The sequence below is a fragment of the Choristoneura fumiferana genome, chromosome 4, assembly GCF_025370935.1.
Source record: "Choristoneura fumiferana chromosome 4, NRCan_CFum_1, whole genome shotgun sequence".
Taxonomy (NCBI): Eukaryota; Metazoa; Arthropoda; class Insecta; order Lepidoptera; family Tortricidae; genus Choristoneura; species Choristoneura fumiferana.
The window spans coordinates 11,066,073-11,083,303 of record NC_133475.1 but is presented as its reverse complement, the minus strand read 5'-3'; the positions used below and the strand labels follow the sequence as shown (position 1 = coordinate 11,083,303).

The 17,231-nt window shown below is 36.9% G+C and overlaps 1 protein-coding gene and 1 long non-coding RNA gene across 2 annotated transcripts in view; one reads left to right on the top strand and one right to left on the bottom strand.

The window, feature by feature from the left end:
* The window catches only part of gukh (NHS actin remodeling regulator GUK-holder), an 81,443-nt gene that overhangs the window by 61,905 nt on the left and 2,307 nt on the right, over positions 1–17,231 (bottom strand). The gene's annotated exons all lie outside the window — the stretch shown is intronic.
* Positions 11,414–12,958, top strand: LOC141427440 (uncharacterized). Its single transcript, XR_012451324.1, has 3 exons — positions 11,414–11,564; positions 12,695–12,771; positions 12,844–12,958. It is a non-coding gene; the product is annotated as an uncharacterized lncRNA (long non-coding RNA).

The window sequence follows — 17,231 nt, the reverse complement described above, 5'->3', positions numbered from 1 at the left end:
ATGTCTTCTAGGCAACCTTCGAGCCACACAATCAACACATTGCTCGCATTTCTCTTATGTCAAGTTCTAATGTGTTACCGTTGCATATTAAAATTCAACATTAATAAAACACACATACATTACACCTGTAACACTTGTGACATAAATATTTCACCGATCAACGTATGTCTCCTTACCTTTTTGCTTGCATAATTTATTACCTTGGTATGTGTATGTGCTTGATCTCGGTCTCAAATCACTTTTCACTCATAAATGACGAGGTTACAGTGCCAGAATCATAATCCTGTAGCTAATCTACCGACATAGTCCATTGGTCATATCAGAAGGAAAGAATCACACGCGTGTGGTAAGGCGGGGTGGTTGTTTATACGGCTAAGAGCCCGTCCTGCCCACTCCCTCGCTCCCACGCGCCATTGTACGTGATCAAACCTTATTTACATCACAATAACGCAACTTTGGTTTGGCGCCATGTCATCCTCAATACTATTCCCTCTTTACTTTTACCAGATTCTCTCAGGACCTTGTCAAAACCAACCCCTCTAGCGGTCGTAATAGAATCTGACCGATGCAATTCAAAGCGCCGCACTCCACAAATTGCTAGTCTCTATCAACTAATAATGATGTTTTCATATGATCATTAAAACAAATGTCATAAAATGTGTTAAAAAACTAAGATTAAAGACAGTATCTGAAGTAAATTCACATTTTACTTTACCTAGTCTCAAAAGTATTCGATTCCCAGTGCTGGTCTTATTTTTCTGGTTTTTCTGTGCATCTATATTTCAGTTTGTATTTTCAATTTAGGTTTTACGGGATGACCGTAAAAGTAAAAATTTGGAATTGAAATAAAAAAATACGATAAGATTCCAAAAACCAATCTCAAAAGTATTGCCAATTTGCTGAAAGTTTCAATCAAATTCGTTATTTGCATCGTATGATGACTTAAATAAAATACGATGAGAATATAATACCCGTAATAGTATCATTAAGTTGTGTCTGCAGAAAATTAAAATATCATTTTCACTTGAGATGTACCTTAATTATACCCTGTTAATGTTATCTCAAGCTACTTATATTCGACAATTTGTTAGAAGCCTGAAACGACCAAAATCTACGAGCCAAAATAGAATTTTAGAACCTTTGTTTTCACAGTTTCAGTTTCACAGTTGAGTAGGTACCATATTTTTAATTTTCAGGCAAGCGAAGCGTGTGAAACAGCCTCCCTAGCTGTTGTTGAGACATTACCATTCCCTCAAGCGAAATCTTTGTGTACCTATATTTATTTGGTTCTGTAAAAGAGCGTTGAGAATATGCAGAGTATTATTGTATTAATATGGCAGAAGCAATATTATGATATGTTTCTGATTCGTTCTCGGAACTAGGTCGAATGCAAGTCGAGACCAACCTACAAATGATAATCGCTGTACAAACAGACACGGCCGGTGGCTAGGTGTCATAGTGTCGGGTTCGTATGTCGTAATGCGATCGCTCGTCACAAATCGATATGCTTATCTCGCCGGCAGTTTGACTTACGATAAATGATTGCATCGCGATGCATCGCCGCCGGCTAATGTTTAATTATGGACTCGCATAATCGTTGCCCCATAACAGGTATTGCATAACGTTTTTCACGCGAATGGTTATTAATGTGAGATTCATGTCATTTGCAATATTGCAACGTAACTTAGCTTTACGAACATTTTGTGATGTCAGCGGACTTTCATTATAGAAATTAAATTCATTTACCATTGCAAAAATCAGCTAGGCTACATTCTCTTCTTTGCTGGGTTGCCAGTCTTGCAATCTAAACAATCGACACAGTACCCAGTTGATGCAAATGTGCGTTGGAATAATGATTGTGGTGTATAATCAGGCATAAATACTCATTTAGCATATTAGATAGTTTCATGCGTTTAAGACAGTCACGCGTTAATAACGACGTAAAGATCAACTTAAGTAATTCGCGATCCGGCATCGCAATGGTTCGGAATAGATTTAGCCACAGTTCAACTGAGAATCGGATTCAATAGGGGTCCCTTTGTGTACTATCGTCATGTCATATAGGTACAGTACACGTGTCTGAGCACACGTCGCTCGCGGTTCAGTGGGCAAGGCTGGCGCAGGTGGGCGAGTAACGGTCGCAGGCCGGCTGAGGGAACACTCTTGCGCCGGTCTTCCCAAGCATGTTTCTGATTACTCATGGGCTCCCGCTCCTAGTGCTTTAAAATGTGGTTTTAGATTTAAAAACCAAATAAGATTAACTGATAAATTAAGAATAATTTAGATTTCAAGTAACTTGGTGTTTTAGTGGGTCATTAGAATACGAATTGACAAAATACCAGAGTCAAAAATTCTTAATAGTATTAGTATTTCTTATAATATTGAAACTGGCATTGGATTGTCAGTCACGAGCACAAGCACAACACACGCACGCAACCTTATAACGTTATAACACCCCTCTTTAGTATGCGGGTCAGAAAAACATTACATACAATCGTAATAATAATGTAAAAGTTTAAAGACATTTTGTGGTTGAAGGTAGTTCTTAAAATGATACACGAATTTCAACATGCCAAATACAAAGCACAAGGCTTTGAACGAATTAGAACGTACACGTACACGAACATACTGGAAAGCTTAAATAATAAATTCAGTCTTTCATTTCGAAACGACGGAGCAAAAGCAGCAACTTTTGCTTTGAAGACCGCAGTCCATCTTAGGCCTCTAGGTTGGCAACGCATCTGCAATACCCCTGGTGTTGCAGATGTTTATGGGCGGTGGTGATCTCATACCATCAGGAGACCCACTTGCTCGTTTGCCATCTACATCTAGTCGAATAAAAAAAAGTCTTAGTCACACATCTACTTCAAATAAGAAACTTCTGCGATTATTTATAAATTTTCTGTAATAAAACCGCGTGTGGCAAAAAAGCGGAGCTGAATAAAATTATAAACTAATTAAGAGAGAAGCAGTACGAAGTAAAAGACGAAAATTAACGATCTGCTTGCGATATTGCTTTTCAGTTCAGTGTTGAATTGGTATTTTATAAAAGTATTCGTAGAAATTTAACGGTAGCATTACATAGGTGAAATGTGCCTTTGAATCGATGAAATAATAAAACGCTCAAGCAACTTTTAGACACGTAATTCCACAATGGGGTGGCTCACCCTTCTATCAGTACTCGTTTTATGGCTTTTAATAATTTGGGTAAGCTGCAGTGATTCGTGGCAGCTGCTCGCAGTAACGTGGATTACTGTGTTTTTTTTAATGTTTACTGAGGTGAATTTGTGAACGATGACATGGGTGTTTGGATAAGTTTATCACTTGTGTAAAGTGTATCGCTAATCGCTTCCAGGTGATATTAAGATCAGTCGCTTTATTGTCTAACGTACTTAGAATCACTATCGTTTTCACCACTTCTTTCACACAATATAAGATGAGGGTAGAAAGAGATGATGAATGCGATCACGAACTTAAATGGAAATATTTTCGGTAAGTGCTTTAGGTTCCAGAAGGCACGTTTCAAATAACGCAAAGTTTGAAATAGATTATATTTACGTACTTAATGATTCTTTCATATAACGCAGTAATATTGTGTTGAGTAATTGTCAAATTTACTGAATTGTTAAAATAAACCTAACCTTACACAAAATGCAGGTTAAATTATAGAAAAATCGCCTAATTTTATTACTTCATTACTACCTAATACCATTAGGTATTTTAACATGTTTACTTTCTAAAATACTTAAAAAATCACAAATATTTGAATAAGAAGCTGACAATTTTTTTTGTATTAGATACTTTTTATAACAACCATATATTACGTACGACAGCTGGATATAAGTAGGATTGTTATCTTGTTCGAAAGCTTGTTATTCGTTTGGATAAATGGAAAAATATTTTGATATAATATGATATCCGATAATAGGAGAGCGTGTCAAAATAGATAAAGTTTAAAAATAATATCGGATGAGATATATAAATATAATGATCATTTGATATGATATAACAATAACAATATTCGGTAACTATTATAAAACTTTTTTGACCATGTTAACTGCGTATCGATTTAAGTCTGGTTAGGATTTCTACAATTTTGAAAAGTAGAAAAATTCTAATAAAATTGTACCTACCTATTATAAAAAATTACGATACGTTTTTTCTCTATTAACTATTCTTTAATAACATGCTCCGTGATATGTATTTATCTCTATTGTCCAAATACTTCCACCGAATTGTAAAGTAGGACTATACTTAAAAGAAAGGGCATTAGGTAATTGCAATATCAACATATTTGTCTAGTTACCGCTAACAAAGTGAATTAGCACTAAGATTTACCGTATGGCCCGCTTTAGTGAATGAAGTTTCATCGCTATTAGACGGTCAATACGCGCCGGGGCACAAAATCCACCGAAACCTGTAACGCAACGTGACAGGGTTCGTTCACCGCTGCGCTGACATGCTGCCTCAATGGCATGGCGTCTAGACTACACGTGGGTCACAATACCTTTATTTGGCTTCTATTTTATGATTTAAATTCGGGTTTTGTTCCGCGTGCCTTGATTTTAGAGAAGCTCGATATATCGGCATAGTTGCACGCGCCATGATCACTAGACTACCATGTCGAGATGATCAGTCGTCTCGTGATCATGGCGCATGCAACTGTGCCGAAATATCTAGCTTTTCTATAATCAAGGTACACTCGAACTCGACTCGACTGCACGCGGAACAAAACCCGAATCTAAATCATAAAATTAGTAATGACCGTGATAGGTAGTCTACATTATTATAGTCTACATTACATATAGGTACATTGTTTTATCTTCTATAGCCTTTTAGGCCATTTTAAAGAACGACCTACTTTCTACCAATAAACTTGACAAAGACAACATCAGAGCCAGAGTCAGTTACAACCCTTTGGCAGACAAACATAAGAGTGAATTTTACGACAGCCACCATCAAATGTACCTTTAAATGGGGGTTGAAATAAAATTAAGTTGAAGGGGATCTCCGATTTATTAAAATATTTAGATCCTTTAGCTGGACTTCCCACGTGATTCGTCCAAAAACATATTCCATTACTTATCAAACGCCAAAATTGCTTTTCAACGAAATCGTAAAGAAATAACCTGTTTAAAGCTGGCTTGCTTGGAGTTAAAAAAATAGACAAATAACATTTGACAGTTGTCCTTGTGCAAAAAATAAATAACGATACAGTTCTATGGATAATTTCTGTGTCACAGTAGAACTTTTTCCAGCCGGTCGTTTTCTATGGGGTACTGGCACTTAACACAGTTCAACTTTTTGAACGCGGTAGGTATATACGACGTAAAAACTGCACAAAACATTTACCACTTTATCAATCTAGCGTTAGTCTTCCATCATTTGAGTCTGGATTTCATTCTTGATCAAAGTATACCCTAAATAGAACACCCCAAACTCAACTAGGTAACGTTTTTCTGTTCTATAGAGTTTTAGTGCATATCAGACTGCTCTATAATCCGACCCTGGATACCATTCTGAATCAAAATACATTCTAAGACAAATATAACAGTCCAAACACAGTTAGATTAAGTTGTTTTGTCTTAGAGTTCTAGGTGCCTAGCTTCTAGCTCCATTCAGTTTGATGGTACCATATTAACGTATTGTCAGCAAACCACGTATAGTTGCCAAGTTTTGTGTCAATGCCATAATAGTCAATAGGTGAAAATCAAGTTCCAAGATTAAGATTCCATTACATCTGTATATCTATTTAATATACATAGTTACAGATGAAGCTAATATAAGCGCGTTAAAGAAGGAAAGCCGTGCTCATAAAATCTAAGCGCTCGAGGAATGCCAGGTAACGGCTACTGGGCGACCACTTGAATTTCCTCCCCGCATAAACATGCCGAGAATTTGCTGAGCTTGCAATTCTGCTCGTTTCCCGTCGCAAAGCCGGTGATAAATGATGAACTTGAACACGAATTCGTAGTTACATTTTGGGTGCTCGAAACATCTTTTAACTGCCTGACGAATCGCATGTATGATCGTTATATAAAACTATTAACAAAGCAATATCTCACAGAAGATCAATCTTACTGCTATGAAAACTTCTGCATATTACCATATCACCAAGCGGCATGTTCACTACAGCCATTACGGAGCGTTCGTGCATTCTTATCTAAACCATACGTTGTGCCATCAACAATTTTACCTTTATTTTGTACTGTCACTCGCCTGAAACACTGTCCATGATTCATATGGATGCATTGCGATAAAATACGAAAGCGTCAATGCGTGTTGAATTTTTCATGGTTTCGTGCCATGCAAAGATCGTTTTACCCTATCATAATTGCGCCCTTTCTATCTATACACGTAAATAATGCAACGTTAAATGTCAGCCTGCCATAACCATAAGGCCATTTATACTTAAATTCTACGTTTGAATAATGTTTGCAATCTGTCGCATTCAAAGCCGATAGCAAAGCTTTCATAGACGTCCGTAGAATATTAACGAGGGCGCTTACGACGTATTAAGTTAAAAATGCCTGCTATAATAGATGTCGAAATACATGGCCAACCAAAGTCTTCCCGGCCTGACAAATCATGCAACATATTAAAGCAGTGCAAAGAATGACTAATTCAGTTATTCGAGAAGCATCAATTTTGCCCCCTCGATTTTGACTGATATGATGATACTATTGGTTTGGTGTGCAGGGCCGTGTTTAAAATTGCTGTATAAGAACTTGGAATATCTTTAAGCTGGCCGTTTTAAAAGGCTGCCAAAGAAGGTTGCCAACATCCGCTTGCAATATAAATGAACTGATCGAACGGGAGCTTGCAATATGGATGAGAGCGGTCTTGTCTTGCCATACCGGTCGGCCGCTCGTGCGGGCCATGTGTGAACACGGCTAATGAGTCTGCAACGGTGTCGATGCGTGTACGTAAACTTGATTAATTTCAAAGAAGCTCTAGGCTAAGGCGAGCTGCTTTAACTAGTAACTGTACCTTCCTTTTATGTGCTTACTCACTTATGAACTAAGTTCTACAGTTCGATATGCCCTTAGTAAGAAAAAGAGATAACAAATGATATGAAAGGGATGATTTACAAAAAGACATAAATCAGCTTAACACAAAGTTGAAGAGAATCCTACCCTGAATAAACATGCGGAGCGAAATATCACAACTGAGATAAGAAACGATATTATACAGTATTCCAGTGATTTAATGCGAAAGATTCTTTTAAAAAGCAAAAGCTCCAGCTCGATAAACCCGGTCGGGAATCGTGAGACCGTCACACGATAAGTTATCAAATGTATTTTTTACACTTCGCCCAATAAAAAAGTATAAAAAGTTAAAGTTTTTATAGGGTGTTTGGGTGTTTATGTAATAAATTTGTCTAATGACGAACAGGATTGCAGGATGTTAGATACACAGGATATCGTAATATCCTTTATCTTTGCTTGATCTGATTATATTACCCTACACTGATTTATCTACGTCATATGCCCGACTCGTAATGGACCACTAGCAGAAACAAATACAAGTTGGAGCATCAGATTTAATGCACATGTTGGTAAGTTGATTTTACGCAAGCTGTTATGTCATATGCGTGTGATTCATAATAACTATGGGAGCAAGTGTAATCTTGATCTACTTTGGAAGTTTGGATGTTTTGCAAAAGAGAAGAAGTCGTGTTTTAAATAGGGGTTAATTATCCGCTAATCCTGTTATTCATAAAAATACAGACAGGTCTATTAGAGCAAAGTGTATGCTTCGCTTGTGTCTGGCGAAGGCGAATTTCAAAGTGACAGATAAAGACAAACATTTGTTAAATTGAAACAAGTATTTATTTTTGAATAAGGAAGACAAAAATATTGTACTGTTTTCATGTATTTTTACCATGAGATAGGTAGGTGGGAAAATAAATGTGGGCACACCGCCTGCTCGATGGTCCGATGACATTGTGGAGACAGCAGGACCGGTCTGGAAGAGAGAGACAGATAGTCGATCTGGGTGGAGAAAGGTTGGAGAGGCGTATGCCCTACGGTGGGCGAAAACGCGCTGAAGAAGAAGAAGAAGAAGATAGGTAGGTACCAAGAAATGCAGCAGGTGCTTGAGCGATGTTCTTTAATACCATGATGGGGTCGTTTTACGATGATCTCTGTAAAACTTGTAATGATAGCTATATAAGTATAGATAGTGATAACAATAAGTTTCTTTATAAAGTTTTAAAATGACTCAACCTAAATGCCGTGTACCGACGAATTTAAACTAAACTAAGTGTTGCATTTCTATTGGCTGTCAGTTCATTAAATCTTAGCGATATTTCAATCCTTCCTCATAACCATGTTTGTGGTTGGTAAAGCAATAAATGCTATTTGCAGAAGCCACAGAACTGAAAGCTTGAAGCACGCGTCTAGTGCCACGTGGCTATGCCTCAACATGCCACAACTGTAGCGATTATAGCAATTATTGTGGCAATGCACGTGACGGGGCGACACGCCGCCCTGCACCCGCTCCAGTGTTGCCATAACAAAGGATGTTATCCCATAATTAATCTGACCACCTTAATAACCTTATGGTGATGACGTGTTTATGTAAATTAAAGTGGCTTTAATTTAAGACAACATGATCAGTTAACTAGCCTAAAATAAGTTCAGACAAGTCATCATCATAAGTATAAAGAATGCCACAAAAAATATTTGGTCGGATGTAAAGGGAGTATAAAGAGCGGCAGGAAGTTGTTAATAAACGTTGAAAGGCGGATCTCGTAGGTGTAGTACTCTTTTATCTTCGTATTGTGTGTGACAAAGCCCAAATTTTGAATAACCACCTCTGGATATCGCGAACAATCGATCTCAACGGCATGGATCACATGCTGCGCGCGCGCCATAGCGACCATTGTGCCCGAAAAAATACTGAATAATGGAACTTTCCAGCATTGTCAGAATAAAAAACGCAGATTTCGTAACAGGACAATGCCGTAGCGTAAAGTTCGTGATCATGCAGAAAATAAAAATGCTCGTGATTGCGGACCACCGAAATACAGTGGGAAGTCAAGTTTCGAGCCATCACCCAAATAAGTGGTCTATCAATTTTTAAACAAGTTCCTATCAAATGAATATGTTGCTAGAGTCGAACTTTCAAATTTACAGACACGTATATTGGCATTATTGTTTTGTGACAAGCAAACGATTATCAACTTTAGGGTGGTAGACCACATATTTGGCTGATGGTACCTATAGTTGCGACTGCTGCGAGTTAGATCGATATAGGTAAGATTCCGTTTCCTTCCTTCCTCGAGCGACAAATAATGCGGTGGAGAGGTGAACAAAGGGCAGGACTTCCGATCAGCTGCCGCGCACCCCTGTTTTTTACAAGGCTTCATCAAATATGTTACTAACGTGTCAAAGTCGAAAATGACTTCTCCCTAAAACAGGAAAATAATGTGAGGCGCGGCAGTGTGGCCTAAAATTTGACGGTCCATTTGCTACGCTGGTTAATGTTTAACATAAATTATCATATATCGCGTGCTAAAAAATATGTTAATTAAACGTGACCATTCTCGTCAGCCCAAAGGAATACTTCCAATATAACGTACCCTAGTTAATAGTAATAATGTCGAAGGGGATGGTTCACGCAAATTTGTTGCTGTGGTTACGGGACAAGGGAAAGGAACTGAATAATGTGAAGTAACCGTTAATTCTCCCCAAACTACTATGAACTTGTGTGTTCTTTGTATATTGAGTGAAAGCGATTATCTTTATACGTCATTTATTTTAGCTTGCATCAATACTCTAGAGAAAAGACGTAATATGTTCAACAAATTAAAAAAAAAAAACTACGTAATGACAATTATGATTTGTATGGCTTAAAACTACATTAAAGAACAAGCGTTTGTATACGCCTCTGCTTGTAATTTAGCCTTAAGTTATATATCGATTGCAAGAAAATTATATTCGATAAGTATATTAGCAACGCACCGTATGTTGGGAACAGGAGGGTGGCTTAAATTTATTACCGAAGATTCTTCTGACTTACTCCATTGCGAGCATCAACGATCTCTAATTCGATCATCGTGTTTATTGCCTGCGTAAATCTCTTCGGAATGATTTCGCGCATTCAGGTAGAGAGATAATCATAATTAATTATATAAAAAAACATAAACGTAGGTACTTACATTGACACCACTTCGATTGAAGTTCTAAAAAATGTAATTCTAGCTCGGTCGTCCGGGTAGGTACTGTTTAAAATAAAAATTGATTTATGAAGTAAAAGAATTTCTTTAACACAACCGGTTGTGTTGCTCTGAAGATGAGATCTGGTTGAGTTCGAAACGCGTCAGTGTATTGTGGTGGTGGTGATAGATGAGTTTGTGTGATTTGTGTGTTCTTACAGTGTGAAGGTGGAGGAGTTCCTCCTGCAGTTGCATGAACACGCATATCTTGCATAAACTTAGCTCATAAGGTCGCGGGTGAGCAAAGAAATTATTTTAGTTAATTGATATGGACCTCCGCAAAGTAACACCTGATTCAATAAATTATTTAAAAATTGATCTATCAAAACAAAATGAACTCTGAAGTTTTCAAGCTAAAATTTAAAAATGGATCACTTTTAGAGGATCTGTAGACTGCAAGAAATATAAAATAATATAATTCCTTCCTATATCTTCGAATGACACAAAAAGTACGTCTAGGACGATTTACAAATTGCAGTGTCGGGAATGCATGTAAATTCTATCCAGTTAGTCGGACACCTATCCTGTATGTGTACGTACCACACGGTGTATAATTAGCGTGGGCTTTTAAAGGTCATTGTCGCAGCTGCACTGGATCGACAGGAACTAGAATTAAAATAGTCCTATTGTCTACACTCCTGTGTTAAACCGGTTAATTTCATAGCTTTAAATAATTTAGTCGTATGAGAATCGCCGAAGTCGCTTGAATGTGTTCCCAGAAATTGCATTGTGCAGTAAATGCGATATGGCAATTGAATAATAATACGCTGTCGGTTACAGCTAACTCGCAATCGGATAACTGTGAGAATATTTTGTTTCGAATACGAGAGAACTTTAGCAAGCAACCGTAACTAATCGCTTGCGAAGATATTAGCACCTAGCTACGTGTCGGTTGGCTCGTTTATTACAAAATTACATCTCCCATTAAACAATAACTACGGGAGCCGCTTTGAAATATAAATCAAAACAATCAATCAGGATGCTAATGGCTGTAATAATTTGTGTTGGTACGTAGCTATATAGCGGGGCATCGATAAAGTAGTATCAAAACAGCTATTAATTAATGTAATTTGTACAGTGTGATGTATCATTATCGAACAAATAATTGCATGTGCAGCAGGATTCGATAACAAAGATTCTCGGGCCGTTATTTTCAATCCTGACGCTATACGAATGGCTACTGCTCCATCTCCGTCATTCGCAATTATTTTTTTGTATTAAGTATGCATATAAAGATTCATATTGGTTACCTACCTGGACGCCTCGATTCTAAGAATAGTCTGACAAAAAATTGAGCTTCCCTGTTTGTTTAAAGTTCCCACAATGAAGACGGACGAGAGGGGTGAGCATCTCAAGTGTGGTTTTTGTCTCCTCTGCTATTTGTGGAGAGATAATAAAATTTTAACGCAACTAGTCCCCAAGTACTTAACAGAGTCGGTTCAAATACTTTCATTATGTTTTACCGCAAATTATAAAGCGCACCTTCTTTCGCAATATTCCGGTTATTCGGTAGCGATATTGCACTCCGCTTACAACGTATTGGTTTACAGGCCGCACTAAGCCTTTTGTGAGGTATTATTTTTCATAATTTATTCAGGCACAACGTATTAGGTTTGAAGCCGTTAGTTAAAGCTGCCGATCAGATTACGGGCTAAGCCTTGCTTAAGTTTCCGTCGCGCTGCAATGCTTTAAAAATACCTCTTACTGTAATTTAATAACTTACATACACAATGAACAAAATGAATCGAGAATATTTCGTCCAGTGCAAACACAACACCTCTGCAAAGATTATTCCCTAGAAATTTGCATTCAAAAAGACTTCACGTCTCGTTTCTTTGACGCGTTTCATTTTTCATACATCTGCCAAATGTAATGAAATATTTGCCTACCTTAGCAATGCCGTATATAATCTTATTTTTGAAAAACATTTCGAGTACCTAGTAACTTAAATTATTTTTGTGATATCTTGTATAAGTTTAGGAAATTGTAAATCCTATAATATTTCATATATTACACGAAGAAAAATTGGGAGAAAGTAAGCCTTTGAAGAGAAAGAACGGAGGTCTAGCGGATAAGCGGATTCTTGACACGTACTATAGTCATTAAATAGCCTGCAACCAAAGTAACACCAGCACCGCTTGCTACAAGGAAAAGCTTAAGAGTATCGGGAACGAAAGGTGACACCGATGCCTGTGGCCATATATTTATAGGTGACTAGGTAGGGTTTAGAGTTAAGAAACATTATTATTGAGCAAGCGCTGTATAAGGCAGATCGGCGTGCAAAACGCAAAGCAAGTTAGATTCAAAAGGTTACACTAAATACATTTGTATGCATAAATAAGGTGAGATCATGATACCTATCTAAAATCTATATGCACTTACAGAAAAGTAGGTTAGTAGGTGCCGAAATATGTAATTTAGAGCTATTAACTGTCACATATTATCAATTAAAAATATTCTTATTCAATTTAGGCACTAAAAAACGAGCACTTAAAAATGTCAAAAAATCTACCATCATCTACCAGATGAATCTAGCACGAATTCAAAAGGTATATTTTTTCAAAACAAATCTACAATGTTATTTTAATGGCAAGTATTTAACTATTTTTTTTAACTAACAGTATCAACTAATTGCTATGGACCCAATCTTAGCCTAGTTAAAATAGTTGTCAAAGAGCAACAACAATGTCATAACCAATTTGAGAAGGCATTAACTGATTGGGCTTCAAGGACGGGTCCGGGTAAGTGCAATTTTGAATATCCACTTAGGAATACTTTAGAGATAAGTCCCATTTGGCGTGTCCGCTTATGAGGCCTCGTTAAGCACGCAAGACCCGTATACATTGACGAGATCCTTATTATGATAGACAGCAATGACGTTCGGCCAGACTAGAAATACTGTATCGGATATAGTGTATCCAATGCAAAATAGGCATTCATGCCATTTGAAGACTAAACTGGTAAGATAGGATCCTCTGATAACATCAATTTGCACATGAATCCCAAATTTGCTAGATGATACACTTATCTATTAAATTGGTACGTGTGGTAAAACCGAGACCATAGAATGGGCTAGTAAGTTTGACAAGGGGAAGCGAGTTTGTGATGATCAGATTGTAATTTTAGTCCAGCACAACGTTATCTTGGGATTAGATTAACCACTTAGAATCTTGTGTTGGAATCAAATAGGCAAGCGAGTATCGTAAGATTTTAATCTCGTCCGGTACTATAGGGAGCAATATACTTAAACACAAATGAATTTAATAAATCAGTTAAAGTGGTTTAATTATTCTTTCATGCTTTTCCTCGTTTATTATCGAATCGTTTTATATGCTACACGATTTTTCCATTCAAATACACATTAAGGGGAAAGGTAAAGTAATAATGGCAATAAAGTCAAAATTATACTTTCGAAGTTAATTAGATGACGTATCGGATTGTTGATTTATGACAAATTGTATATTAATCAAGAGATGTGTGTTTTTATCTAGAGTTGTACGAAGCAAAGCATTATCCAGTTAAATATAATTTCTCCTTATCCGAGATGCGGGCCACGGAAACACTCTATAATTTCCTCCCATACAATATTTAAGGAGGGCAGTGATTTATGGTGACACTATCGTTCCTTCTCTATCATTATTTGAGTGTTAAGGTTAGAAGAGATCCGCCGGTTTTGTTCATAATCGGTTTTATGAAGCTTCTTAATACCCCCGATACTGGCTATAAACTACTTTACTACCATTACACGAATTAATGTCATGTCAGATTTAAAAAATGTGACCAGCCACGACCACCATCGTTGATTATTTGATGTGATTGTTTACGAGTTTATCTTTATTAAACAATAATCCAAGAGCCTGAAAACGTCAACGATATTGAGAGAATTTATTAAGACTCGAATTCCTTGTGAGTTTAAAGGCGAGGGGACGATTTAGTATCTTGACGATGTTGTATACGCTACAAGGGGTCTTTCTCACGCGGCAGATAAATCAGGCATGGGAAATCTATCGCATATTGTACTGTCACAGTACTCTTTGTCTGCGACCATACAACACGCCTGACATTTGATCGTTTGCGTACGCGACCCACCTAGTCATTTATGCAGAGACACTGAATAAATCACCGCCTAGCCGTAGCGTAACGTCTGTCATTTTTAACCGACTTCAAAAAAGGAGGAGGTTATCAATTCGGTTGTATTTTTTTATGTTGTTACCTAGGAACTCGGTCATTTTATGAACCGATTTGAATTTTTTTTTTGCGTTCGTCTAGGAATGTCTTCAATTAGGTCCCATAAGAACCAAATCAGTATCTGATGATTTGATCTTAAGGAAATCGAGGGAACTCTTCAAATGTTGTAGGGACACCTATAGTAAATTGGGTATATTTAGTAGTAACTCGTGCATTTGCTCTTGAAAATCATCATTTGGTGAAGTGGAACTGATAATGAAGACCACAGTTGACTATCGGAGTTACTACTCAATAATAAGTATTTCACGGGTTGAATTTTAATTACTTTAACACAGTTGCTAAGCAATTTATGCTCCTCGTAATGCAGATAGTAAAACGGGTGGTGAAGCACCAGGACTCCTCAATAATGAACTTCTGTGTATCTGGAAAAGCAATCTTTCGTAAAAGTTGACGGGCAGTTGATATTAAACTATTGTATCTTAGATTATTTACACTAAAAAGCTGAAAAAAAAATTATAACAAAAAATTGAAGCGACTACAAAAAAACCATGAAAATAATGGTGGACCTATAATCGTCTACCTCACATACAATTCTACGAGTATATTGGGCTTTAATCACTCCTGCTGGCTCTTGCTGAGACACCGACTTCAGACTGGTAGAAAATAATTTCATGGTTTTTTTGTAGTCGGTTCAATTTTTTGTTATAACATTTTTTTTCCAATTTATTTTGAGTTCTTTGTATATGATCGGCTTTATTTTAAACAGGTTTACTGTTTAATTAATTCAGTTGAGTTCAATTCGTTTCTTAGTTTCAAAGAAGGCTGATAAGAACTTTATCGGCCAACGAACTAACAACAATTGCGCAAACGTGGCAAACTTGCAGTCACACTCCGAATGATGTAGTTTATCTAATTGTAATTGATTCGGCCACAGTTCGACCTCAAATTTAGTTTCATTGTTTACTTTGTTACTCGTTATTCATACTTAACGATGATATGATACTAGAGAGTGACTAGTGATAGTAAACAATACTAAAGCGTACGTAAAAATGTACCTAATCCTGACTTAAAGGTCAAACAAAAGGACAAAGAAAACAACATAGAAACAACATTTAGCTCTTATCTTCAGGTGAAAGGTTGTACGACGAATCGTGAAGTATCCGCTTACGAAAAACGATGTCAGGTCATCTAGGTGAGTACTTAGCTGTTTGTTTGTCCAACCGAAGCGTACGTCCCACTTTGTTATTCTTTTCGAAGTGCATTTAGACGATGACAAATTGTCGGTGACATGAAAGCGACTAATATTTACTCTGTAATGTTGCCTTTCCTGGTTTGGAATGTTTTGGAGTACACTTATGTAATGTTCAGTGCAGTTTACCTACTAGAATAATGTTTTAAATACGTTGTACTCATTGTTGTTAGTATACAATACATAATAAAAAGTAATTCTTTATTTTTTAACACATTCTTCTTTTTATTTCGCAATCCACGCACTCATAAGCATCCGTATAGAAGATTAATACCGACCGCCCAAAGGCAAAATTTTATATTCCGATCGGGTAATGTTAACTAAGTTATTTATTACATTGGTGCTTGTATATCTTCGTTTTTTTTTTAATTTGTTGAATAAATTATTGTTTTAATTGGACGCCATTTTACTGTTTCTTAAGTACTTAGTATGCCACCACTTGGCACCCATCTAGGCTATTGCTAGATACATAATTTATAAAACGGAGCTAGCTTAACTTTAATTTTCAATTGGAATCCAATCACCATATTATAGTGAAGCGATAGCGGTGATCAGATTTACGATTGTTTTATGTAAATGTTAAACGGAGTCCCGTGGACTGTAATTGATTTTGAGACTTGTGCAATAGATAAAATTTTCAAATAGGATTTTTCGAGTTCATAAACTATCTGAACACGACTCTATTGTTAATGGCATAGAAGCGTGTTTAGATATTTTTGATAAAATTTTTGCTCACAAGTTTATGAACTCAACTGTACGGACTTATCACGCAAAAATATTATGTTTTGATTGCTTCGATGTTTCGGCCGCACAACAACGTCGATCTCAACGTGGGCAATTTTTTTGCGTGAATAAGTCCCAGGAGGATCTAACTATGACTGAAAATCTTAACCTTTCTTGATAATGAAATATCAATTAGAATATTAACATTTTGCCATGAAATATTTTGGGAAGAGTACTTGCATGTTTTGTCAAAAATAGTTGTAGGATGTGATATTTTGGGAAAGTTTTTTGCTCATACATTAGTAATCCGATCAGAAGTAGTAATACTCCTTTTATACGAGTATTAAAGGTGGAAAAAGAAGTCACATTACTATGCTAGCATCTTAAAGAGCTTCGCTTAGGTACTGCTAAATACTCGCGCGGTCAAACGAATTCCGAGGCGCGAGCGACCATCCTGTGGCATTGGATGGGGAATTATCTTCAAGTTTTTGTACTCCGCATTGGAATCTGGGTTTTTTTTCCTCGAGCAGGCCCGTTCGAACGCCCAAACAGGTTTTTAGATAGCGTTCAGCAATGCATCACCCTGGAACGTTTTTGTGAGGCGGCGCTTTCAAAAAGTACAAGATAATGATTCTGTGGTCCTTTATTCAATGAGGATTCATTTACGTTTGGTTTTATTGGGAGGCTCTAGGCTTGCGTGTTGTGGGATGCTGCGAGTGTACGAGTCAGTCGTGGGTGTAATGCCGTGGTATTATGAGTTAAGTCGATTTGAACTTTTTTGATAAGATGACAGGCATAAGGTTACCAGATTAAAAATTTAAAACCCCAGAGAAAAGCCTGATTTCCTTC